Here is a 26,507-nt window from a genome sequence, read left to right on the forward strand (position 1 = left end):
TGCAGAAAAATACTTTTCATTGTACCTCGGTAATAAACAAATCCAATCCAATAACCCGTCTTGCTCCATTTTCACATAATAATAAATGGCGATGGTCTTTCTGACCGCCCTCTCGCATCCACCTTGAGAGGTGAATATCACCGCTTGTCACAATTTGGCTTACATTAAGACTGCAATGAAGTTACGTTGAAAATCCCCAGTCACCACATTCTGAAGCCTGTTCGGGTGCACAGAGGGAGAATTCAGAATGTCCAAATTACCTAACAGCATGACTTTTTGCGACTTGTGGGAGGAAACCGGAACACCCTGAGGAAACCCACGCAGACACTGGGAGAATGTGCAGACTCCACACAGACAGTGACTCAAGCTGGGAATCGAACCCGGGTTCCTGGAGCTGTGAGGCAGCAATGCAAACCACTGAGCCACAGTGCCTCCCATTAAGTACCTGGTACATTTAGTACCGCAGCAGACATTGATCCATTCTGCATTTCGTTACAGGAACGGGTAACGAGAAGTCTTTGTCCTTGGACTCATCTGCGAGAGCAGGCCATGATTTTCGTCCATCTTAACTCCTCATTCGAGTGGCCCCCCTCTGCTGGTAGGTAGATATTCGGTTTTAAAGATACAATAAAATGGTGCGGTACTAATAGACAATAATAAGATGATAAGGCCATTAGACATAGGAGCCAGAATAGGCCACTTGGCCCATCGAGTGCGCTTCGCCATTCAATCATGCTGATATTTTCCAGCCCAAAGCTCTCAAGATTTCCCAAACTATTCCCTCTGCGATCTACACAAGGACAGAAAACTGTCCGGTCAATAGAGCATGATTGCTTGCCTGAGCCTGGGATCAATCGCCTTCTCGGAAAGGAACCTCAGTGATGCCTGTAAACAACTCACTCAGCGTTGTGTACGGGGCTTTAGGTTTTCTCTAACGCTGTTCCTCATGAGCAGTTAAGAGACCTCCCCATCCTCCACATCGAATGCGCTTATACTGAGGTAAACCGTTCTGTTTAGATTTGTCAGCAAACCGCCAGATATCTGCCTGAACCACACCTTTCTTCATTACTAAGGTGTTGGTGATAATCCATCTCGGTGGCTGTGCCGGGTTCTCCTGATATCATTGCATTTTGTACATGTTGGGGCCTTTATATTGGCAATTTAACTTCACCGAAGCCCCTTCTGAGACTGTTATTGTCACTGGTGACTGGGCTACTGGATTGCATATAGCCGGCCTGCGAAAGTGAAGGAATGAAATGAACAGATTGTTGTCCCTTTACACAGTTAGAGTTTTTTCAATTAAGAGGTGTTTTTTAGCGTGGCCACTCCACTTAGCCTGTACATCTAGGTTGTGGGAGTGAGAAATGTTCAAACACCACACGGGCAGTGACCTGGGACCGGGATCGAACCCGTGTCCTCAGTGCAATGAGGCAGCAGTGCCAACCATTGCGCCACCCTGCCGCCCTGAGTTTAAACAGAGTTGATATAAATCTACTTGTATCTGCGGCATTTTTTGGGACCTCTGATGCATGGCACTTCAATAGACATTCCGATCGTTAATTATACTCTAGCCTATGTGTATTATATGCTCACTGGTTTAATTAACACTATATACATTATTACGTGCCAAAGCACCCGCCAGTTATTATCAGCAACACATGTTCTGTCTGAATCTCTCTCAGTGAACTGACTGGACTGACGGTCAGGGATTGTGTAGGAGAGAGGGAACTTAGTGCAGTGCAGGGAGAGGGTCTATTGTGACCATCCCTCGCCTCCCATCTTATCGGCTTGCCGACACCATCAGGTGAGTTTCTGAACGCCGTTCTTGAATTTGGCAGCCCTCTGCTGCCGGATTCGGTTTACTCCCGGTGTTAGAATTCGGCTGTTCAGTGGATTCAGTGTTGACGCAATGCATATCAGGGCGGGAAATCTAGACGGAAATCTAAATTTCAGCTGTTTATACACTATCTTTGTCACTATAGGTATTTCTAATCAAAAAATGATGCTTAATCTGTGCAAATCATCCCTGGAGTTCTCGGTTCACACCATGGATGCGACGAAGTCGAAAGAATGCCAAGACTTTGGTGGACATGCGGAGGTTAGAACTCAGAATAATAGCAGGGCTCAACAGACTAGTTTTCTTTATTTTGGTTCTGACGAACAAGGTACAAAAGGGGAACTGCGGTGAACATCGCTTTTTTCAGAGACCAGATTGTCACGAATTATTTTCTTGAGCTGAAGGTTAAATGTACTATGAAGAAGATCGGTAAATGATATTTCATTCAGTAGGTGTTTGTGAGATAATGAAACGTTACTTTGAATGCATCAGCACCGAGGCACGGGCGGGATTTGAACCCGCGATTTTTGGTTTACGAGACCAACGCCTTTCCTCTTGGCCACCGCACCTTATGCAAGCAAATCATGTTGATTGCACTGTGAGTTGTTATCATTTGGAGTCTGGCGCAACAATTGATGAGAGAAGAAGAATCAATAGAACATTTCAAAATGTATTGTCAGAACTTGAGAACGGAAAACCCCGCGGGATTTAAATGCAGGGTGAAAAGGGCAATAGAAAAAGTTATTTCAAATAGGCGCAGGTAGCGTCAGTTCAATCTGCCCCCACCCCCTCCGACACTATATTGTTCTCAGTGAGTTGAGCAGGTGCAGGATGTCACGGGATGCTGGGTGCTCAACTGTCGCTAATTTCCGCTCCATCACTTGTGGACTGCAGCTGATAACCGCCGCACAATTTTTCAGCTTTGAGTCTGCGGGTGCCCGGTCACAGCTTCCGTGTGATGCCTCGCTCCAACACCATTGGGATATTCTAGACATTTGCTGCCGCTGCTCGATTCCTGTCATTGGTTGGATCAGCAATGCAGTGGGACCTGAATCTGGATTGCTGCTCTGACAGATAATTGCCTGCCCTGAAGAGCGATTGATTCAGGAACGATCGCGGGGAACTGCCTCGTCACCCTCTTCGTTATGATCTCGCTACTCAGTATTTCCTTCAATGCAAAACCCCCATCCTCCCCTTACTGAGTAACACAGATATTATTGTTAATTAATAATAATGAGTATGGTGCAGGGACCCGTTACGTTGGTCAATATGAGGCTGATTCTGAATTTTGAGATTATTATTGTTTTCTGTCGTTTCTATCAGACTGGAGCCACCAAGCCCAGTGGAACATCTGAACGCTGAATGAGGGTTGAAGAGGGATACTGACGCCACACAGCAGTACAATCGATACTGACGAGTCCTGATACACAAGTCCAGCATCCGGGCAGCCTGCACGGTCATATTCCGTCTGATTGGAGAGAATCTGCGTAGCAGCAAATGTAGAAGTGATCGCAATATGACACATATATAGAGAAATATCCAGCACACAAATATAGAGATCCCTATATGTGTCTGTGCCGGTCATCACATTATAGCAAGAAAGGCAGTGGGTCCCAGAAAACAAACCGACACCGAAGAGGGGTAGGGGTATATGTGTGTGTGTGTGAGCGGGGGGGGGGGGGGGGGGGGGGGGGGGGGGTGATATTCATCTCTCAAGGTGGATGCGAGAGGGCGGTCAGAAAGACCATCGCCATTTATTATTATGTGAAAATGGAGCAAGACGGGTTGTTGGATTGGATTTGTTTATTACCGAGGTACAGTGAAAAGTATTTTTCTGCAAGCAGCTCAACAGATCATTCAGTACATGGAAGAAAAGGGAATTAAACAAATTTCAAGAAAATACATGGGACTACATAATAGGGCAACACAAGATATACAATGTAACTACATATGCATTGGCATCGGTTGAAGCACACAGTCAGTCAATAAGAGAGTCATTTCGGAGTCTGGTGACAGTGGGGAAACTGCTAACCATCTCCACCTCGTCCACGTTGATGCTGATAGGGGTGTTTACAGTACTTTGCTACCTGAAGTCGATGACCAGCTCTTTAGTTTTGCTGGCATTGAGGGAGAGATTGTTGTCGTTACACCACTCCACTAGGTTCTCTATCTCCTGTATTCGGACTCGTCGTTATTCAAGATCCGGCCCACTATGGTCGTATCGTCAGCCAACTTGTAGATGGAGTTGGAACCAAGTTTTGCCACGCAGTCGTGTGTGTGTACAGAGAGTAGAGTAGGGGGCTAAGTACCCAGCCTTGCGGGGCAACAGTTTTGAGGACTATTGTGGAGGAGGTGTTGGTGTTCATTCTTACTGACTGTGGTCTGTTGGTCAGAAAGTCAAGGATCCAGTTGCAGAGTGGGGGTGCCAAGTCCTAGGTTTTGGAGCTTTGATATGAGCTTGGCTGGGATTATGGTGTTGAAGGCGGAGCTGTAGTCAATAAATAGGAGTCCTTGTTTTCGAGATGCTCTCGGGATGAGCGTCGGGCCAGGGAAATGGCGTCTGATGTGGACCGGTTGCAACGGTATGCGAATTGAAGTGGGGCAAGGCATTCCGGAAGTATGGAGGTGATGCGCTTAATGATCAGCCTCTCTGACCTGCTTGGTCTGCTTTCAAAGCCAGCGATTTAGCCCTGTCCTAAACAGATATCATCCAGGAATAGAACAGCAATTCGTCTCTGAGTGGGATCGAACCACCAACCTTTCGATTAACAGCCGAACGCGCTAACCGATTGCGCCACGGAGACGACAACAGGATCACAACTCTGTGCATTTCAACAGTGACGGCCAATCCTCTGATTGCCAGGGACCGAATGAGAATGCTGGTAATATTGGTCCCCTGAGGCAGTGCGGAAAATATCTGGAAGGAGCGTACACATGGTCCCGCGGGCATGGACATTTGTGAGACGTGGAATCATCACAGGCCCGTGGATTTTACAGAACTCACTTGGACAGCACCACACTTTCGTTGAAACACGTCCCTTATCCGGGAACCTCCATAACAGAAAGCAGGAAAGTGTCAACATAGATTTGATGTATTTTCGATCAGAAAGTCGATGTTCCGCTGAAGACTACTGGGGGCTCAGACTCATTGGCATAAGGTCGACCTAAGTTAACGGTCCTGGAAGATTTTATTATCCCCACATCTGAGAACTTTCATTACTGCTGCTCGGAAGTGGATATTCCAAGCTTAAATTTACTGTGCATCGCGACATGCTGATTAATCTCACGAATCCGAAACGGCTCCTCTATTGACCTATACAAGGACAGAGACGGCAATGCAATTGTGGAGAAATAGACCTGAGTATTTTTCTGAATCCAGATCAAACCATCCTCCGGTACAAGGGCAGGAACGCAAATTTACTGGAATTGAAAATACTCTCTGAGGCTTTCGTACGTGGTTGTAGCTGCTTTGTGACACTGTGCTCATTGCACAGTAATAGACCGCCCCGTCCTCCACACTGAGCGCGTTTATATTGAGGTAACCATTCTTTTTAGACTTGTTGGCAGCCGCCAGATATCGTCCTGAGATCTCCTCTTTCTTCATCGTCAATATGTTAATGATGACCAATCTCGGCGGCTGTGCCGGCTTTTGCTGATACCACAGCATGTGGTACATCGTCCGGTCTGTATATTCGCAATCTAACTGCACTGAACCCCCTTCTGATTTCTAACCTGCCCCGGTTTTAATGAAAGGTGATGGTGAAAGACGAACTTTGTTGTCCTGTCGACAAATGCCGCCTGACTACCTGAGCTGTTGCAGTAATTTGGCGTTCTCCGCAGATGTTAGATTGATTTTCGATGGCAATGACAGTATGGTTTGGCTCTTCACGCCGGGCTCGTTGGTCTAGGGGTATGATTCTCGCTTTGGGTGCGTCGCTGTCGGAATTTGCAAGAGGTCCTGGGTTCAAATCCCGGACGAGCCCTTCGATTAGGTTTTCCGTTGGTCAAACCGCATGTTTTCTTCATTTCTTTGCGGCGGAGACAGCGGGATTCATTCACATTGGGTTTGAGAAGCTGAGCTCAAACTTCATGGAACCAATACGTTCCCGAGAAGCTTGTCTATGTGTGGGCATTCACATTTCTATTGACTAATTCTGGTGGACTCAGACAGCTCTTTGTCCCTTTCATTTTATCAGTTCAACAACTTCAGACTGTGAACTCTCACTTCCCCCTCCACCACATGTTTTTTCCATCAACTTATCATCCCTTCCATTGATATGTTTTACCCTCAGCATTGCCCCCCTCCCCCCAGCCCATACCATCCTACTTCAGCAATCTGATCCCTGTTTGTAATTGTTCTCTGACGCACTGCTTACCTTTGTTCTGCCATTAACACATTCTGACCGCTTGATGCGCCATCAGCACCTTTCATAGCCTTGATTAGCCTCATTTACATTCCCTTTTTCTTTCTGCCCGAGACATTTTCGTCATTTCCCACCTATTGCTAGCCCTCTATCGAGGCCCAATACAGCACTCCACCACCCCCACCCCCACCCACAATCGTCTGAATCTCCAGTTCCAGTTCTCCAGCTTTGACAAAGAGTCCACTTGACTGGAAACGACAGCTGCCATTTCGCTCCCCAGAGGCTGTCAGACCTGCTGAGATTATCCAGTATTTTCTGTTTTTGTTTCCGTTTGAAGCATCCGCAGTAAGTTGCATTTGTCACACATTTAGACATGTTTGAGATGGTGATTAAATATGTTCATTTGTAAATCGCTGAAACTCTGTTGTGGATGAACTAGCTGCTAATATCCGAGGTGTGCCAAGATATGAAAATTCTTCACCTCTCATTGCCTGCCGAAAATTCAGTGCTTGGGCCTTAATGTTCAATTCAGTGTAGTGGCTCGTGTGAGACGAAATTTCATAGTCCTGGAACACACGAGATTCCGGCAACATTCAGGAAACAGAATTATTTTGTGCCCAATAATTGTGCAAACTTTTCTCACACGAAATGCTAAATGTTCGATGTTTCTGCCCGGTTTCGAATCGGGGACCTTTCGCGTGTAAGGCAAATGTGATAACCACTACACTACAGAAACCGCTGGCAAGCAATGGACGTGCGGAATGTACAACCTCACTGTGTTGCTGCAGATTCTGATGGTCTGTTTGAGAGGCCAGGTACCTTGTTGCAAGCGACAGCTGTTTCTTAAATTAACAGATGTCTCAACATATAAAGCCGTGAGATGTAGAAATTATATCGAAATTAACATAAGTTATATTTTGCTGAATGTCGGTCTTAAATTTGTGCTCTTTGGTCTCGATGTCTGGTTCTCGTTTAGGGATTTTCAATCAATGCCTTTGGGAATGGTCGTGGGTTTAAATCCAGGACAGGCTCTTTACTCCAGGTCAGGGATTACGAATTGTTTGCGATGCTGACGGCGGGTTGATTTACATTGGCCCACTCTGAAAAAGATTTCTCAGGACTCGGAATGTTTACGTCGTTTCTCTCCCCACAGATGATGCTCGAGAGAGAGAGAGAGAGACAGTGTCTGAGCTGGAGTGCGTTTGGATAAAATTGATGCTCCAGATCTGTGTTAACCACAGGGACGTGACCCATCTAATCCACAGAGCCAAAGTGGAGAATTGAACTGACTGGGGAGCTGGATCTTAACGCTGACCTCCCGGACCTCGGCGTCGTGAAATGTTTCAAAGAAGCTCAACAGCCACTCGAGGAACAGCAGCGCATCTTTCCACTGGGCTCAATACAGCTTTCACACTCAGTGTGTGTTCAGTAGTTTCACACTGTAAATGCTGCACCCATTTTGTGTGTCCTTCCATCGCAGATTTGGGATTTCAATCATGTTTCCACTTGTTCTTTGTGTCCGGGCGGTAGTTGTTGATCAATATGCCATCGATAGCTCCTCCAGACATATCTTTTGTTTCTTTGTTTCTTCCATTGCGCTAACAGAGAGCTGGCACAGACACGGCGGCCGGAATGGCCTCATACTGTGGTGTCATTATTCTCTGATTTGATGCTAACCTAACTCTGTGGCCAGGGTCCCAAGGCCTCTTCTCATTTAATCTCTCCTGACTTGCCCCCCATTAGAGCCCTTTCCTGTTGTTCTGTTTCCTCCCTCCGGTAATTCACTTGGTTAAGACGTACCACATTTCTAACCTGTCCCGGTTTTAATGAAAGGTGATGGTGAAAGACGAACTTTGTTGTCCTGTCGACAAATGCCGCCTGACTACCTGAGATGTTGCAGTACTTTTGGCGTTCTCCGCAGATGTTAGATTGATTTTCGATGGCAATGACAGTATGCTTTGACTCTTTTTGCGGGGCTCGTTGGTCTAGGGGTATGATTCTCGCTTTGGGTGTGTCGCTGTCGGAATTTGCGAGAGGTCCCGGGTTCAAATCCCGGACGAGCCCTTCGATGAGGTTTTCCCGTTGGTCAAACCGCATGTTTTCTTCATTTCTTTGCAGCGTCGACGGCGGGATTCATTCACATTGGGTTTGCTTTGAGAAGCTGAGCTCAAGCTGCGTGGAACCAATACGTTCCCGAAAAGTTTGTCTATGGGTGGGCATTCACATTTCTATTGACTAATTCTGGGGGACTCAGACAGCTCTTTGTCCCTTTCATTTTATCAGTTCAACAACTTCAGACTGTGAACTCTCACTTCCCCCTTCACCACATGTTTTTTCCATCAACTTATCATCCCTTCCATTGATATGTTTTACCCTCAGCATTGCCCACCTCCCCCCAGCCCATACCATCCTACTTCAGCAATCTGATCCCTGTTTGTAATTGTTCTCTGACGCACTGCTTACCTTTGTTCTGCCATTAACACATTCTGACCGCTTGATGCGCCATCAGCACCTTTCATAGCCTTGATTAGCCTCATTTACATTCCCTTTTTCTTTCTGCCCGAGACATTTTCGTCATTTCCCACCTATTGCTAGCCCTCTATCGAGACCCAATACAGCACTCCACCACCCCCACCCCCCACCCACAATCGTCTGAATCTCCAGTTCCAGTTCTCCAGCTTTGACAAAGAGTCCACTTGACTGGAAACGACAGCTGCCATTTCGCTCCCCAGAGGCTGTCAGACCTGCTGAGATTATCCGGTATTTTCTGTTTTTGTTTCCGTTTGAAGCATCCGCAGTAAGTTGCATTTGTCATACATTTAGACATGTTTGAGATTGTGATTAAATATGTTCATTTGTAAATCGCTGAAACTCTGTTGTGGATGAACTAGCTGCTAATATCCGAGGTGTGCCAAGATATGAAAATTCTTCACCTCTCATTGCCTGCCGAAAATTCAGTGCTTGGGCCTTAATGTTCAATTCAGTGTAGTGGCTCGTGTGAGACGAAATTTCATAGTCCTGGAACACACGAGATTCCGGCAACATTCAGGAAATAGAATTATTTTGTGCCCAATAATTGTGCAAACTTTTCTCACACGAAATGCTAAATGTTCGATGTTTCTGCCCGGTTTCGAACCGGGGACCTTTCGCGTGTGAGGCGAATGTGATAACCACTACACTACAGAAACCGCTGGCAATCAATGGACGTGCGGAATGTACAACCTCACTGTGTTGCTGCAGATTCTGATGGTCTGTTTGAGAGGCCAGGTCCCTTGTTGCAAGCGACAGCTGTGTCTGAAATTAACAGATGTCTCAACATATAAAGCCGTGAGATGTAGAAATTATATCGAAATTAACATAAGTTATATTTTGCTGAATGTCGGTCTTAAATTTGTGCTCTTTGGTCTCGAGGTCTGGTTCTCGTTTAAGGATTTTCAATCAATGCCTATGGGAGTGGTCGTGGGTTTAAATCCAGGACAGGCTCTTTACTCCAGGTCAGAGATTACGAATTGTTTGCGATGCTGACGGCGGTGTTGATTTACATTGGCCCACTCTGAAAAAGATTTCTCAGGACTCGGAATGTTTACGTCGTTTCTCTCCCCACAGATGATGCTCGAGAGAGAGAGAGAGAGACAGTGTCTGAGCTGGAGTGCGTTTGGATAAAATTGATGCTCCAGATCTGTGTTAACCACAGGGACGTGACCCATCTAATCCACAGAGCCAAAGTGGAGAATTGAACTGGCTGTGGAGCTGGATCTTAACGCTGACCTCCCGGACCTCGGCGTCGTGAAATGTTCCAAAGAAGCTCAACAGCCACTCGAGGAACAGCAGCGCATCTTTCCACTGTGCTCAATACAGCTTTCACACTCAGTGTGTGTTCAGTAGTTTCACACTGTAAATGCTGCACCCATTTTGTGTGTCCTTCCATCGCAGATTTGGGATTCAATCTTGTTTCCACTTGTTCTTTGTGTCCGGGCGGTAGTTGTTGATCAATATGCCATCGATAGCTCCTCCAGACATATCTTTTGTTTCTTTGTTTCTTCCATTGCGCTAACAGAGAGCTGGCACAGACACGGCGGCCGGAATGGCCTCATACTGTGGTGTCATTATTCTCTGATTTGATGCTAACCTAACTCTGTGGCCAGGGTCCCAAGGCCTCTTCTTATTTAATCTCTCCTGACTTGCCCCCCATTAGAGCCCTTTCCTGTTGTTCTGTTTCCTCCCTCCGGTAATTCACTTGGTTAAGACGTACCACATTTCTAACCTGTCCCGGTTTTAATGAAAGGTGATGGTGAAAGACGAACTTTGTTGTCCTGTCGACAAATGCCGCCTGACTACCTGAGATGGTGCAGTACTTTTGGCGTTCTCCGCAGATGTTAGATTGATTTTCGATGGCAATGACAGTATGCTTTAACTCTTTTTGCGGGGCTCGTTGGTCTAGGGGTATGATTCTCGCTTTGGGTGTGTCGCTGTCGGAATTTGCGAGAGGTCCCGGGTTCAAATCCCGGACGAGCCCTTCGATGAGGTTTTCCCGTTGGTCAAACCGCATGTTTTCTTCATTTCTTTGCAGCGTCGACGGCGGGATTCATTCACATTGGGTTTGCTTTGAGAAGCTGAGCTCAAGCTGCGTGGAACCAATACGTTCCCGAGAAGTTTGTCTATGGGTGGGCATTCACATTTCTATTGACTAATTCTGGTGGACTCAGACAGCTCTTTGTCCCTTTCATTTTATCAGTTCAATAACTTCAGACTGTGAACTCTCACTTCCCCCTTCACCACATGTTTTTTCCATCAACTTATCATCCCTTCCATTGATATGTTTTACCCTCAGCATCGCCCACCTCCCACCAGCCCATACCATCCTACTTCAGCAATCTGATCCCTGTTTGTAATTGTTCTCTGACGCACTGCTTACCTTTGTTCTGCCATTAACACATTCTGACCGCTTGATGCGCCATCAGCACCTTTCATAGCCTTGATTAGCCTCATTTACATTCCCTTTTTCTTTCTGCCCGAGACATTTTCGTCATTTCCCACCTATTGCTAGCCCTCTATCGAGACCCAATACAGCACTCCACCACCCCCACCCCCCACCCACAATCGTCTGAATCTCCAATTCCAGTTCTCCAGCTTTGACAAAGAGTCCACTTGACTGGAAACGACAGCTGCCATTTCGCTCCCCAGAGGCTGTCAGACCTGCTGAGATTATCCAGTATTTTCTGTTTTTGTTTCCGTTTGAAGCATCCGCAGTAAGTTGCATTTGTCACACATTTAGACATGTTTGAGATGGTGATTAAATATGTTCATTTGTAAATCGCTGAAACTCTGTTGTGGATGAACTAGCTGCTAATATCCGAGGTGTGCCAAGATATGAAAATTCTTCACCTCTCATTGCCTGCCGAAAATTCAGTGCTTGGGCCTTAATGTTCAATTCAGTGTAGTGGCTCGTGTGAGACGAAATTTCATAGTCCTGGAACACACGAGATTCCGGCAACATTCAGGAAATAGAATTAGTTTGTGCCCAATAATTGTGCAAACTTTTCTCACACGAAATGCTAAATGTTCGATGTTTCTGCCCGGTTTCGAACCGGGGACCTTTCGCGTGTGAGGCGAATGTGATAACCACTACACTACAGAAACCGCTGGCAATCAATGGACGTGCGGAATGTACAACCTCACTGTGTTGCTGCAGATTCTGATGGTCTGTTTGAGAGGCCAGGTCCCTTGTTGCAAGCGACAGCTGTTTCTTAAATTAACAGATGTCTCAACATATAAAGCCGTGAGATGTAGAAATTATATCGAAATTAACATAAGTTATATTTTGCTGAATGTCGGTCTTAAATTTGTGCTCTTTGGTCTCGAGGTCTGGTTCTCGTTTAAGGATTTTCAATCAATGCCTATGGGAGTGGTCGTGGGTTTAAATCCAGGACAGGCTCTTTACTCCAGGTCAGAGGATTACGAATTGTTTGCGATGCTGACGGCGGGGTTGATTTACATTGGCCCACTCTGAAAAAGATTTCTCAGGACTCGGAATGTTTACGTCGTTTCTCTCCCCACAGATGATGCTCGAGAGAGAGAGAGAGACAGTGTCTGAGCTGGAGTGCGTTTGGATAAAATTGATGCTCCAGATCTGTGTTAACCACAGGGACGTGACCCATCTAATCCACAGAGCCAAAGTGGAGAATTGAACTGACTGGGGAGCTGGATCTTAACGCTGACCTCCCGGACCTCGGCGTCGTGAAATGTTCCAAAGAAGCTCAACAGCCACTCGAGGAACAGCAGCGCATCTTTCCACTGGGCTCAATACAGCTTTCACACTCAGTGTGTGTTCAGTAGTTTCACACTGTAAATGCTGCACCCATTTTGTGTGTCCTTCCATCGCAGATTTGGGTTTCAATCTTGTTTCCACTTGTTCTTTGTGTCCGGGCGGTAGTTGTTGATCAATATGCCATCGATAGCTCCTCCAGACATATCTTTTTTTTCTTTGTTTCTTCCATTGCGCTAACAGAGAGCTGGCACAGACACGGCGGCCGGAATGGCCTCATACTGTGGTGTCATTATTCTCTGATTTGATGCTAACCTAACTCTGTGGCCAGGGTACCCAAGGCCTCTTCTCATTTAATCTCTCCTGACTTGCCCCCCATTAGAGCCCTTTCCTGTTGTTCTGTTTCCTCCCTCCGGTAATTCACTTGGTTAAGACGTACCACATTTCTAACCTGTCCCGGTTTTAATGAAAGGTGATGGTGAAAGACGAACTTTGTTGTCCTGTCGACAAATGCCGCCTGACTACCTGAGATGGTGCAGTACTTTTGGCGTTCTCCGCAGATGTTAGATTGATTTTCGATGGCAATGACAGTATGCTTTGACTCTTTTTGCGGGGCTCGTTGGTCTAGGGGTATGATTCTCGCTTTGGGTGTGTCGCTGTCGGAATTTGCGAGAGGTCCCGGGTTCAAATCCCGGACGAGCCCTTCGATGAGGTTTTCCCGTTGGTCAAACCGCATGTTTTCTTCATTTCTTTGCAGCGTCGACGGCGGGATTCATTCACATTGGGTTTGCTTTGAGAAGCTGAGCTCAAGCTGCGTGGAACCAATACGTTCCCGAGAAGTTTGTCTGTGGGTGGGCATTCACATTTCTATTGACTAATTCTGGTGGACTCAGACAGCTCTTTGTCCCTTTCATTTTATCAGTTCAATAACTTCAGACTGTGAACTCTCACTTCCCCCTTCACCACATGTTTTTTCCATCAACTTATCATCCCTTCCATTGATATGTTTTACCCTCAGCATTGCCCCCCTCCCCCCAGCCCATACCATCCTACTTCAGCAATCTGATCCCTGTTTGTAATTGTTCTCTGACACACTGCTTACCTTTGTTCTGCCATTAACACATTCTGACCGCTTGATGCGCCATCAGCACCTTTCATAGCCTTGATTAGCCTCATTTACATTCCCTTTTTCTTTCTGCCCGAGACATTTTCGTCATTTCCCACCTATTGCTAGCCCTCTATCGAGGCCCAATACAGCACTCCACCACCCCCACCCCCCACCCACAATCGTCTGAATCTCCAATTCCAGTTCTCCAGCTTTGACAAAGAGTCCACTTGACTGGAAACGACAGCTGCCATTTCGCTCCCCAGAGGCTGTCAGACCTGCTGAGATTATCCAGTATTTTCTGTTTTTGTTTCCGTTTGAAGCATCCGCAGTAAGTTGCATTTGTCACACATTTAGACATGTTTGAGATGGTGATTAAATATGTTCATTTGTAAATCGCTGAAACTCTGTTGTGGATGAACTAGCTGCTAATATCCGAGGTGTGCCAAGATATGAAAATTCTTCACCTCTTGCCTGCCGAAAATTCAGTGCTTGGGCCTTAATGTTCAATTCAGTTTAGTGGCTCGTGTGAGACGAAATTTCATAGTCCTGGAACACACGAGATTCCGGCAACATTCAGGAAACAGAATTATTTTGTGCCCAATAATTGTGCAAACTTTTCTCACACGAAATGCTAAATGTTCGATGTTTCTGCCCGGTTTCGAACCGGGGACCTTTCGCGTGTGAGGCGAATGTGATAACCACTACACTACAGAAACCGCTGGCAAATAATGGACGTGCGGAATGTACAACCTCACTGTGTTGCTGCAGATTCTGATGGTCTGTTTGAGAGGCCAGGTCCCTTGTTGCAAGCGACAGCTGTTTCTTAAATTAACAGATGTCTCAACATATAAAGCCGTGAGATGTACAAAGTATATCGAAATTAACATAAGTTATATTTTGCTGAATGTCGGTCTCAAATTTGTGCTCTTTGGTCTCGAGGTCTGGTTCTCGTTTAAGGATTTTCAAGCAATGCCAATGGGAGTGGTCGTGCGTTTAAATCCAGGACAGGCTCTTTACTCCAGGTCAGGGATTACGAATTGTTTGCGATGCTGACGGCAGGGTTGATTTACATTGGCCCACTCTGAAAAAGATTTCTCAGGACTCGGAATGTTTACGTCGTTTCTCTCCCCACAGATGATGCTAGAGAGAGAGAGAGAGAGACAGTGTCTGAGCTGGAGTGCGTTTGGATAAAATTGATGCTCCAGATCTGTGTTAACCACCACAGGGACGTGACCCATCTAATCCACAGAGCAAAAGTGGACAATTGAACTGACTGGGGAGCTGGATCTTAACGCTGACCTCCCGGGCCTCGGCGTCGTGAAATGTTCCAAAGAAGCTCAACAGCCACTCGAGGAACAGCAGCGCATCTTTCCACTGGGCTCAATACAGCTTTCACACTCAGTGTGTGTTCAGTAGTTTCACACTGTAAATGCTGCACCCATTTTGTGTGTCCTTCCATCGCAGATTTGGGTTTCAATCTTGTTTCCACTTGTTCTTTGTGTCCGGGCGGTAGTTGTTGATCAATATGCCATCGATAGCTCCTCCAGACATATCTTTTTTTTCTTTGTTTCTTCCATTGCGCTAACAGAGAGCTGGCACAGACACGGCGGCCGGAATGGCCTCATACTGTGGTGTCATTATTCTCTGATTTGATGCTAACCTAACTCTGTGGCCAGGGACCCAAGGCCTCTTCTCATTTAATCTCTCCTGACTTGCCCCCCATTAGAGCCCTTTCCTGTTGTTCTGTTTCCTCCCTCCGGTAATTCACTTGGTTAAGACGTACCACATTTCTAACCTGTCCCGGTTTTAATGAAAGGTGATGGTGAAAGACGAACTTTGTTGTCCTGTCGACAAATGCCGCCTGACTACCTGAGATGTTGCAGTACTTTTTGCGTTTTCCGCAGATGTTAGATTGATTTTCGATGGCAATGACAGTATGCTTTGACTCTTTTTGCGGGGCTCGTTGGTCTAGGGGTATGATTCTCGCTTTGGGTGTGTCGCTGTCGGAATTTGCGAGAGGTCCCGGGTTCAAATCCCGGACGAGCCCTTCGATGAGGTTTTCCCGTTGGTCAAACCGCATGTTTTCTTCATTTCTTTGCAGCGTCGACGGCGGGATTCATTCACATTGGGTTTGCTTTGAGAAGCTGAGCTCAAGCTGCGTGGAACCAATACTTTCCCGAGAAGTTTGTCTATGGGTGGGCATTCACATTTCTATTGACTAATTCTGGTGGACTCAGACAGCTCTTTGTCCCTTTCATTTTATCAGTTCAATAACTTCAGACTGTGAACTCTCACTTCCCCCTTCACCACATGTTTTTTCCATCAACTTATCATCCCTTCCATTGATATGTTTTACCCTCAGCATTGCCCCCCTCCCCCCAGCCCATACCATCCTACTTCAGCAATCTGATCCCTGTTTGTAATTGTTCTCTGACGCACTGCTTACCTTTGTTCTGCCATTAACACATTCTGACCGCTTGATGCGCCATCAGCACCTTCCATAGCCTTGATTAGCCTCATTTACATTCCCTTTTTCTTTCTGCCCGAGACATTTTCGTCATTTCCCACCTATTGCTAGCCCTCTATCGAGACCCAATACAGCACTCCACCACCCCCCCCCCCCCCAGCCACAATCGTCTGAATCTCCAATTCCAGTTCTCCAGCTTTGACAAAGAGTCCACTTGACTGGAAACGACAGCTGCCATTTCGCTCCCCAGAGGCTGTCAGACCTGCTGAGATTATCCAGTATTTTCTGTTTTTGTTTCCGTTTGAAGCATCCGCAGTAAGTTGCATTTGTCACACATTTAGACATGTTTGAGATGGTGATTAAATATGTTCATTTGTAAATCGCTGAAACTCTGTTGTGGATGAACTAGCTGCTAATATCCGAGGTGTGCCAAGATATGAAAATTCTTCACCTCTTGCCTGCCGAAAATTCAGTGCTTGGGCCTTAATGTTCAATTCAGTTTCGTGGCTCGTGTGAGACGAAATTTCATAGTCCTGGAACACACGAGATTCCGGCAACATTCAGGAAACAGAATTATTTTGTGCCCAATAATTGTGCAAACTTTTCTCACACGAAATGTTAAATGTTCGATGTTTCTGCCCTGTTTCGAACCGGGGACCTTTCGCGTGTGAGGCGAATGTGATAACCACTACACTACAGAAACCGCTGGCAAACAATGGACGTGCGGAATGTACAACCTCACTGTGTTGCTGCAGATTCTGATGGTCTGTTTGAGAGGCCAGGTCCCTTGTTGCAAGCCACAGCTGTTTCTTAAATTAACAGATGTCTCAACATATAAAGCCGTGAGATGTACAAAGTATATCGAAATTAACATAAGTTATATTTTGCTGAATGTCGGTCTCAAATTTGTGCTCTTTGGTCTCGAGGTCTGGTTCTCGTTTAAGGATTTTCAATAAGAAGTCTTACAACACCAGGTTAAAGTCCAAAGGGTTGTTTCAAACACGAGCTTTCGGAGCACGGCTCCTTCTTCACCTGAAGAAGGAGCCGTGCTCCGAAAGCTCGTGTTTGAAACAAACCTGTTGGACTTTAACCTGGTGTTGTAAGACTTCTTACTGTGCTCACCCCAGTCCAACGCCGGCATCTCCACATCAAGGATTTTCAAGCAATGCCTATGGGAGTGGTCGTGGGTTTAAATCCAGGACAAGCCCTTTACTCCAGGTCAGAGATTATGAATTCTTTGCGATGCTGACGGCGGGGTTGATTTACATTGGCCCACTCTGAAAAAGATTTCTCAGGACTCGGGATGTTTCCGACGTTTCTCTCCCCACAGATGATGCTCGAGAGAGAGAGAGACAGCGTCAATGCTGGAGTGCGTTTGGATAAAATTGATGCTCCTGATGTGCGTTAACTTGACAGGGACTTGACCCATCTAATCCACAGAGCCAAAGTGAAGAATTGAACTGACTGGAGAACTGGAGCTTAACGCTGACCTCCCGGACCTCGGCGTCGTGAAATGTTCCAAAGAAGCTCAACAGACACTCGAGGAACAGCAGCGCATCTTTCCACTGGGCTCAATACAGCTTTCACACTCACTGTGTAGTTCAGTAGTTTCACACTGTAAATGCTGCACCCATTTTGTGTGTCCTTCCATCGCAGATTTGGGTTTCAATCTTGTTTCCCACTTGTTCTTTGTGTCCGGGCGGTAGCTGTGGATCAATCTGCCATCGATAGCTCCCTGACGCACATTTGTGTTTCTTCCATTGCGCTAACAGAGAGCTAGCACACACACGGCGGCAGGAATGGCCTCATACTTGTGGTGTCATTACTCTCTGATTTGATGCTAACCTAGCTCCGTGGCCAGGAAGGCAACGCCTTTCTCATTTAATTTCTCCTGACTTGCCCCCTATCAGAGCCCTTTCCTGTTGTTCTGTTTCCTCCCTCCGGTGAGTTCAGTTGGTTAAGACGTACCTACATTCTAACCGGTCCCGGTTGTAATGAAAGGTGATGGTGAAAGACGAACTTTGTTGTCCTGTCGACAAATGCCGCCTGACTCCCTGAGTTGTTGCAGTAATTTCGGCGTTCTCCGCAAATGTTAGATCGACTTTCGTTGTCAATGACAGTATGATTCGGTTGCTTTCGAGGGTTCGTTGGTCTAGGGCTATGATTGTCGCTTCGGGTGTCTCGGTGTCGAAATTTACGAGAGGCTTCGGGTTCAAATCCCCGACGAGCCCTTTTCTGTTGGTCACGCAGCATGTTTACTTCATTTCTTTGCGGCTCAGACGGCGGGATTCATTCACATTGGGGTTGCTTTGAGAAGCTGAGTTCACAGTGCAGGGAATTAACGCGTTGCCGGGAAAATCGAAACATTTTCGATCAACTTGGCGATGAGTGGACATTCACTTATCTCTATTCACAAACTCTGGTGGATTCAGGCATCTCTCGGTCTGCTTAATTTTATTCTGCACACTTCACACGTGTTTTTTTCTATCAATTTATTTTCATTCGTTCCATTGGTATATTTTACCCTCACAATTGCCCCGCTCCCCTCCCCCCAGCCTATACCATCCTACTCGATCAATCTGATCCCTGTTGCCAATTGTTCCCTAATATACACTGCTTACCTTTGATCCCATTCTGACGTCTGAATGCGCCACTATCAGCACCTTTCTCGGCCTTGATTAGCCTCATTTACATTCCCTTTTTCATTCTGTCCGAATGTGATAATCACTACACTACAGCAGTCAGCGGACGTGTGAAATGTGCAACCTCACTGTGTTGCTGCAGATTCTAATTGTCTGGTTGAGAGGCCAGGTCACTTATTACAAGACAACAGCTGTTCCTTTAAAAAAAAAGTAAGAAAACTGACAACACCAGGTTAAAGTCCAACATGTTTGTTTCAGCACTAGCTTTCAGAGCACTGGTCCTTCCTCAGGTGAATCTCAGGTGAATTTGAAAAACAGATGTCTCAACATAAAAAAACATGAGATGTAGAAATTATATCGAAGTTAACATAAGTTATATTTTGCTGATGCTCGATCTTACAATTGGGCTTCTTGGTCCGGAGGTATGGTTCACGCTTGGTGCCCAACTGTCAATTGTTTCGCCAATCTTTTCCCAGTAACTGAAGCGTTCACTCATCTGAATTTTCGCTTTAATACCAGAACATATTCAAAAACTGATTGATTTCTGTCGGACTCTAATCCAGGCAGCATGTATTCTCCATGTTGGTGACTGGTGAATGGTGAGTCGATGTTCTAATGTTCACCGTGTGCTATCTTCACTCTCAGATATTGAATACATTTTGTGTTTAGTTTCAGGAAGAAATGGTGAATACTCAGTGGCCCAGGATCGATCTGAGTTAACGGGTTCTGGAAGGACAGAGCATTGAGCTGGACTGTAGATATTCCACAGCTGTTTTTGAAACTCTTTTCTGGTACATTCAGTATCCCGGAAGACCTCCTAGGAATGTAATGAGAATCTATAGTTAGGGCAGTTCAGATAAATCTCCAGATTTTCCCAGCCAGGTTTTCGGCTGCTTTGCTCAAAGAAAACCAAACGGTACCTTTAAATATCGCCGGAGCTGCTGCAGAGGTATAGCGGGTCCCGTACAAACACTCACACTGGGAGTTCCAGTCATTTCTCGGCAGAGGGCGCTCTCACATTGATAGACAGACACAATTACGCAGCTTGTGGTGGTCACAGTGGTCACAGTAGTCATAGTAATCACAGTAGTCACAGTGGTCACAGTGTCATTACCAAACCATCAAAAACAAACACAACACTCACTAAAAACAAGCGAGCAGAAACTGAATAATAATATTCGTTAGTTTATAACTTGCATTTCTACTAAAATGAATTTCACAACTTAATTTCCGGTTCGTTAACTCACATTTAGTCTTTTTATGATCTTTCCATTGCTGTCTGAATTATTGTGTGAACGTTTCTCCATCTCCGTTCCGCTCTTCTAGATCACTTTGAGCAAAGCCGGGTCACAGGGTCTATATGACGGGATTATTTTCATAGATTTCACAGAAGTTACAGTGCAGAAGGAGGCCATTCGGCCTATCGAATCTGCACTGGCTCTTGGATAGTGCACCCTACCCTAGGTCCACAACTCCAACCTGTCGCCACAACCCAGTAACCCCACCCAACACTAATGTTGGACACTAGGGGCAATTTAGCATGGCCAATCCACCTGCACATCTTTGGACTGTGGGAGGAAACCGGAGTACCAGGAGGAAACCCAGGCAAACACGGGGAGAATGTGCAGACTCCCAACAGACAGTGGCCCAAGTCGGGAATTGAACCTGGGAGCCTGAAGCTGTGAAGCAATTGTGCTAACCATAATGATACCCTGTTGCTCCGTGTACGATCTTCACTCCCAGATAGTGAATACGTTTTGTGTTTTGTTCCAGGAACAAATGGTGAAGATTCAGTGCCCCAGGATCGATCTGAGTTAACGGGTTCTGGAACGACAGAGCATTAACCTGGACTGTAGATACTCGACAGTTGTTTTTGATACTCTGTTCTGGTACAATCAGTATCCCGGAAGACCTCCGAGGAATTTTATTGGTTGACAGACAGTTTGTAGGAAATGAGCAAATTTCACAAGGCAGTGATTGTATAATTTATAACAAACCCCAAGAACAGAGTTCCCCCCTAATAGTTATTCTCCTTTCCAGTGTCTGTTTAATGTTTTCTGACACAGCTGTGTTTCCGTCCTACAATAGATATAGATATAAAACAGTACAGCACAGAACATGCCCTTCGGCCCTCGATGTTGTGCCGAGCAATGATCACCCTACTTAAACCCACGTATCCACCCTATACCCGTAACCCAACAACCCCCCCTTAACCTTACTTTTTAGGACACTACGGGCAATTTAGCATGGCCAATCCACCTAACCCCGCACATCTTTGGACTGTGGGAGGAAATCGGAGCATCCGGAGGAAACCCACGCACACACGGGGAGGACGTGCAGACTCCGCACAGACAGCGACCCAGCCGGGAATCGAACCTGGGACCCTGGAGCTGTGAAGCATTTATGCTAACCACCATGCTACCGTGCTGCCAATAACCAGACCAGCAAACCCATTCCGACTCCCGTCTGGATCTATGCAGCGATTCTTCTTCGAAGGCACTGACTGTATCCCAGCTCGGATTGTTCCCATTCACTGACAGACAGTTCGCTACCTACAGGTGTTAAACCACCTTTGGAGACGCAAGAAAGTGAAGTAAGAAAAACCTGCGAAAGACAGCCGATTCTTAATCGTGCGGAATAGAAGTTGATGCTTCGAATTTCAATTTTTACAGATCGACAGCGGTCAGCCAGTGTCTGGATTGTTTTGGGCTGGTGCAGGTGGGCTTTTCGGGAGGTAATTGTGGAACAAACACATTTCATCGCATTTGAAATCATGGTTTCAATCGGAATTGTAAACACATAATTATTTCCTGTTTGAACATGTATTTCTGATCTGAGTGACGGAAATTCTGTTTCTCGGGTACTGTCCTCAGATGTTAAGACAGAAGAAGTTGCTCTTTTTAGTTTAACCTTTGATGCTGCCTTCTTGAACGGCTGCAGTCTATGTGCTGTCAGGGAGGGAGTTCTAGGATTTCACCTCTGCTGCGTTACTCATGTCAGCAGATGAGCAGTGAGGCTAAAATAACAAAACAGCAACAGCACCACTCAGGGAGCTAAACTCTCTCTATATCTGGGTGGAGAAAGTGGCTCTGAAGAGTTGATCAGAAGTAGGACTCACAGACTGAGTATACCATGAACAAAAGTCCCACTCCCTTTGAACTGTGTCTTCGAGCACCATTCTGTTGACCTTTCGACAGAAACTCGAGCAGATTCAGCCACATCGACCAGTGGCGATGTCAGCCGCTCAAACCCACACCGGGAGGAAGCCACCTTAACTTCGAATCAAGCTGTCAGCCACCTGTTTCCAACACGGTAGTAAAAATACACTGCCGAATCCAATCCGACCGTCAGATCCATCATCAAACCAGTCTCCAGGTTACCCGTCCTTTCTGTTTATGATCAGCTGTTAATTCTCTGAAACTCAGGGCTGGCTGTTCAGATCAGCTCCGGCAAAGATGTTTCTGACCCTTCAACCAGTCCCACTGACGTCACTCAGTTTACAGACCTACGTCACTAAATATGCAGGGAAACGTCACACGTGTCCTCATTCTGACGTCACAGTGACGCTGGTCTGCCGCGTGCGCATTCTCCTACCCACACTCCACCAATGCTGAAGCTCCTTCACAGCTTCACTTTGTGATCACACGTCCCAGAGACCCGGCTCGGGCGGGCACGGTGCAGTTGGTGTTGGACTCAGTTTGATATACAACAGCGCTGCCTCTGCAGCATTGTCTCTCGTCCTGAAAACTACTGAGAGCTACTTAACACAGATCGATAGGATCCAACATGAAGCTGAGATTCACTTTAGTGATTATCTCCCTGAATGGCTTACTCTTCTCTCCGTGTGAGTGTGATCACTATATCTGGCAGGAATATGTCACACATCAGATATGTCATGTTATAGGGACATACAGTTTCCTTTATTGTATATCTTGTTATGTCATGTTGTAGTTGATTGTGCTATATCATATTCTCGCCGTCTGTGTGATATTAAATTATTCATGTTATTTTACATCTCAGATGCCGCTGGCAGTGACGAGGTATCACAGTCTCCAGAGTCAATGGTGGTTACCGAGGGAGATGTTGCATCCTTGGCCTGTTCCACCACAGTAGCAGGAATGATCCTACAATGGTACAGACAATACCCGGATGGAACCGTGCAGCACCTGGCGAGCGGTACCAGCGATCAGGACAGGATTACATCTCGATTCATTTCAGCAGACAAACACAGCTCTCTGAATGTTAGTGACGTTCGAGTGACAGACACCGCCACCTATCTCTGTGCAGTTGAGGCACAATGAACTGAAAACCATTCAGCGCCGTACAAAAACCTGCCGGGTGATTCTGACAGTTTCCGCAGATTCCGCAGTTATCCGAGAGGCCTGTTCATGATTTTGGTTTGCTATTTCATATCAGAAAAGAAGGGCCAGAATCCATTTAAATTCATTTTATTTATTTAGAAGTCACAACCAGAGAGCACGGGTTCCATGGTGCTTGAAGATAATAATCATTGTACCGTTCGGTGAGTCAATATTCAGAGGCCGTTGTCTATTTCTTGTGTCAAATCAAATTCCAGACCGAGACATATTCCACGTTTTGTTACAGGGATGAATGACGCACAGTCTCCCAGGATCCGTCCGAGTTGAAGGCTCTAGAAAGACAGTTCAGTTATAATCACTCCATATCCAAGAGCTTTCTCTGCCTATGTAGGCCGGTCAATATGACGGGATAACTGCGAGATATTTACTGAGGAGGTATCGGCTGAGACATTGAGCTACGTCACAAGATTTCTCACATCGGTTGATTTGAACAAGGATAAAGACAACAGTGCAAATGTTTGATTAACAAACCTGCCAATGTTTGTTCCCCGTGGGCCTGAGATGGAATTAACCTGGCTGATCAAGGCGCTAAAGAAGACTACACAAATACTCGCAGAGGAGGTTTTTGCGGGTTCTTGGTTTTTATCTGATGCTGTGTTTCACTGCACAGGAAAAGACCACCACACTTAGGCCGCTTATTTAATGAGCAACAGGCAGATATTGTCTTCAGATTCCATCATTTTACAATTTTTACAGCCTTACTACTTCATTAATAATCCAGTTTGGACACTGTGCTCGTTTCTGTCCATATCAGTGGATGTTTCTTATTACCGGGGTTATATATTTGCAATCTATCCCTTCAAACACAGCTACTGTCACCGGAAACTGGATCTGCAAGTAGTTCGCCTGTGAAAGAAGAGGATCTAAAGAGCAGGAGGTTAAACGGGATCAAGGTATTATCCTCTATCTAACTGTATGAGTCTGTGTAAATTCCCATCAATCTGTTAAACTGTCTTGATGAGCAAAATCCAGTACTCAATGTGCAAGATCCCCGCCAGTATTATTAGAAACATGTCTGCCTGGATCTCTCAGTGAATGGGTATGGAATGACTCAGAGATTGAGAGGAGAGAGGGAACCCGAGCTCTGTTCAGCTCAATGTCCCACCCAGACACAGCAAGGGAGCCAGGCCCACGGTGACATCACTGATGGCTTTGGTCTCATGTGACTTTCTAACTAACATGTTGGGCTTTGCGCCCTCTGCTGGTGGATTATGTTCAATCGGTTCAGAATGGGGGTTACTGAATCGACTTACGGTTTATTGGATTGGATTGGATTGGATTTGTTTATTGTCACGTGTACCGAGGTACAGTGAAAAGTATTTTTCTGCAAGCAGCTCAACAGATCATTCAGTACATGGGAAGAAAAGGGAATTGAACAGAATTCAAGAAAATACATGAGAATACATAATAGGGCAACACAAGATATACAATGTAACTACATAAGCATTGGCATCGGATGAAGCAGACAGGGTGTAGTGTTAATGAGGACAGTCCAAAGAAGGTCATTTAGGAGTCTGGTGACAGTGGGGAAGAATATGTTTTTGAGTCTGTTCGTCCGTGTTCTCAGACTTCTGAATCTCCTGCCCGATGGAAGAAGTTGGAAAAGTGAGTCACAAGGTCTCCAAGGGACTCGGAGGATCTTCAGGCCTGCAAGACAGGATAAAAGACAGAGGTTAGTAATAATGTTAGCTTTAGAATTAATTTTTAAAAGGTTAGAACGAGTATTTATATTATTACGAGTATATTACGAGTATATATTACGAGTATATTATTGTTTTGTATGTCAAAACATTAATGTCAGGAATGAGAACTGACTATCCAAATCTGGATTATTCTCATTATTTCTTTCTCTGGCGCTATCTGTCGGAAGGCAGGTCCAATCCATTGCAACGTCACGGGGAGGCAGATCGCAACCACTCCAGAGCTGGAACAGGAATCCAGACCGTTCTGGCTTTCCAATCTCCTGAGCTATCCCCAACCGTCGTTCGCAGACAACATGAAAATCGTCGGTGTGCTAAATAGTGAGGAGGAAAGGTTTAGATTGCAGGATGATATAGACGGACGGGCCAGATGGGAGGAACATTGGCAAATGGAATTTAACCCTGATGCATTTTGGGAGGACCTACATTGCAAGAAAACACACAATGAATGGCAGGACGCCAAGAAGTACAGAGGCAAGAGGGACCTTGGTGTTCATGCCCACAGATCTCCGCAGGCAACTGGACAAGTAGATAAGGTGGTGAACAAGACATACGGGATACTTGCCTTCATTAACTGAGGCATGGAATATAAGAGCTGGGAGGTTATTATGGAGCTGTTTAAAACGCTGGTTAGTCTTCAGCTGGAGTATTTTGTGCACATCTGGTCGCCACCTTACGGAAAGGATGCGATTATACCAGAGAGGCTGCAGAATAGATTAATCCGGAGGTTTTCTGGGAAGGAATGTTTCAGCTATGAGGAGAGGCTGGATAGGCTGGAATATTGTCCTTAAAGCAGAGAATACTGAGGAGAACCTAATCGCGGTGTTCAAAATTATACGTAATATAGATAGGAAGATACCTTTCCATTAGTAGAGGGGTCAACAACGAGGAGGCGTAGATTTAAGGTAAGGGGCAGAAGATTTAAAGGGAATTTGAGTGTGGTGAGATCCCGGAACTCTGCCTGTAAGGCTGGTCGAGGCGGGAACACTCACAGCAATAAAGAAGCGTCTAGCTTAGGACTTGAAACGCCATTGCATGCAAGGCTCCGGGCCAAGTGTCAGAAATTGGTTTAGACTAGATCGGTACTTGATGACCGGGGCAAACATGATGTGTCAAAGGGCCTCTTGTTTGCCGTAAAGCTCCACGACTAAGGCGCCAGAGGCACGGAAGCTGCCGATGACGCCACAAGGCCACCTCTCCTTAGGTCAAAGAAAGTAAAGGAGAGACTGTACTGAGTTGCTGAAATATAAGTGGGTCTGTCAAAGAAGATGACACGGAGCTGTTTCCACGAGCAGATCCTTGGATAATACAGGGATCGAGGAGAAATAAAGCCCAGGAAAATTCCATTCATTATCTACACTGCGATTTGCTGAACTACAGAAGAGGTGTCTAAATAAAGGAAGAAAATTCAACAATAACTTTAAGAAGGAAATGTAAAGGCAATTACCCGGCTATGTAGAAAATGCTATTTTTGAAAGAAGAATAAGATAACCATTTCAAAGTGTCTCGGGCAATATAGATCGTGTGGCCTCATCCCTGACTCGAAGATTCTAGATTCTAGTCCGTCATGTCCTCCCGATCTATTTCTTCTCAGTGACTTGCACAGTGAGCAGGTGCAGGATGGTTACAGTCTAGTGAAGATTCAACCGTCGCTATTTCCGCTCCATCAGTTCCGAGTGCAACTGAGAGTCACCGCACACTTCACTCAATATTCAGACGGCGATATCCCCGCCCACAGCTTCCGG

The 26,507-nt window shown here is 45.9% G+C and overlaps 11 non-coding genes across 11 annotated transcripts; 4 read left to right on the forward strand and 7 right to left on the reverse strand.

The window, feature by feature from the left end:
- Positions 1–2,334: 2,334 nt before the first annotated feature.
- On the reverse strand, positions 2,335–2,406 carry trnat-cgu. The gene has a single exon. It is a non-coding gene; the product is annotated as a tRNA-Thr (tRNA).
- Positions 2,407–4,567: 2,161 nt separating this feature from the next.
- On the reverse strand, positions 4,568–4,641 carry trnan-guu. Its single transcript has one exon. It is a non-coding gene; the product is annotated as a tRNA-Asn (tRNA).
- Positions 4,642–6,864: 2,223 nt separating this feature from the next.
- Positions 6,865–6,937, reverse strand: trnav-uac. The gene has a single exon. It is a non-coding gene; the product is annotated as a tRNA-Val (tRNA).
- A 1,238-nt stretch (positions 6,938–8,175) lies between these two features.
- On the forward strand, positions 8,176–8,265 carry trnap-ugg. Its single transcript is given in 2 exon segments — positions 8,176–8,211; positions 8,230–8,265. It is a non-coding gene; the product is annotated as a tRNA-Pro (tRNA).
- A 1,051-nt stretch (positions 8,266–9,316) lies between these two features.
- Positions 9,317–9,389, reverse strand: trnav-cac. Its single transcript has one exon. It is a non-coding gene; the product is annotated as a tRNA-Val (tRNA).
- Positions 9,390–10,627: 1,238 nt separating this feature from the next.
- Positions 10,628–10,717, forward strand: trnap-ugg. Its single transcript is given in 2 exon segments — positions 10,628–10,663; positions 10,682–10,717. It is a non-coding gene; the product is annotated as a tRNA-Pro (tRNA).
- Positions 10,718–11,768: 1,051 nt separating this feature from the next.
- On the reverse strand, positions 11,769–11,841 carry trnav-cac. The gene has a single exon. It is a non-coding gene; the product is annotated as a tRNA-Val (tRNA).
- Positions 11,842–13,079: 1,238 nt separating this feature from the next.
- On the forward strand, positions 13,080–13,169 carry trnap-ugg. The gene is given in 2 exon segments: positions 13,080–13,115; positions 13,134–13,169. It is a non-coding gene; the product is annotated as a tRNA-Pro (tRNA).
- A 1,048-nt stretch (positions 13,170–14,217) lies between these two features.
- Positions 14,218–14,290, reverse strand: trnav-cac. Its single transcript has one exon. It is a non-coding gene; the product is annotated as a tRNA-Val (tRNA).
- Positions 14,291–15,531: 1,241 nt separating this feature from the next.
- trnap-ugg lies at positions 15,532–15,621 on the forward strand. Its single transcript is given in 2 exon segments — positions 15,532–15,567; positions 15,586–15,621. It is a non-coding gene; the product is annotated as a tRNA-Pro (tRNA).
- Positions 15,622–16,671: 1,050 nt separating this feature from the next.
- Positions 16,672–16,744, reverse strand: trnav-cac. The gene has a single exon. It is a non-coding gene; the product is annotated as a tRNA-Val (tRNA).
- Between the last annotated feature and the right edge of the window lie 9,763 nt (positions 16,745–26,507).

Source organism: Scyliorhinus canicula, unplaced genomic scaffold (assembly GCF_902713615.1).
Source record: "Scyliorhinus canicula unplaced genomic scaffold, sScyCan1.1, whole genome shotgun sequence".
NCBI lineage: Eukaryota > Metazoa > Chordata > Chondrichthyes > Carcharhiniformes > Scyliorhinidae > Scyliorhinus > Scyliorhinus canicula.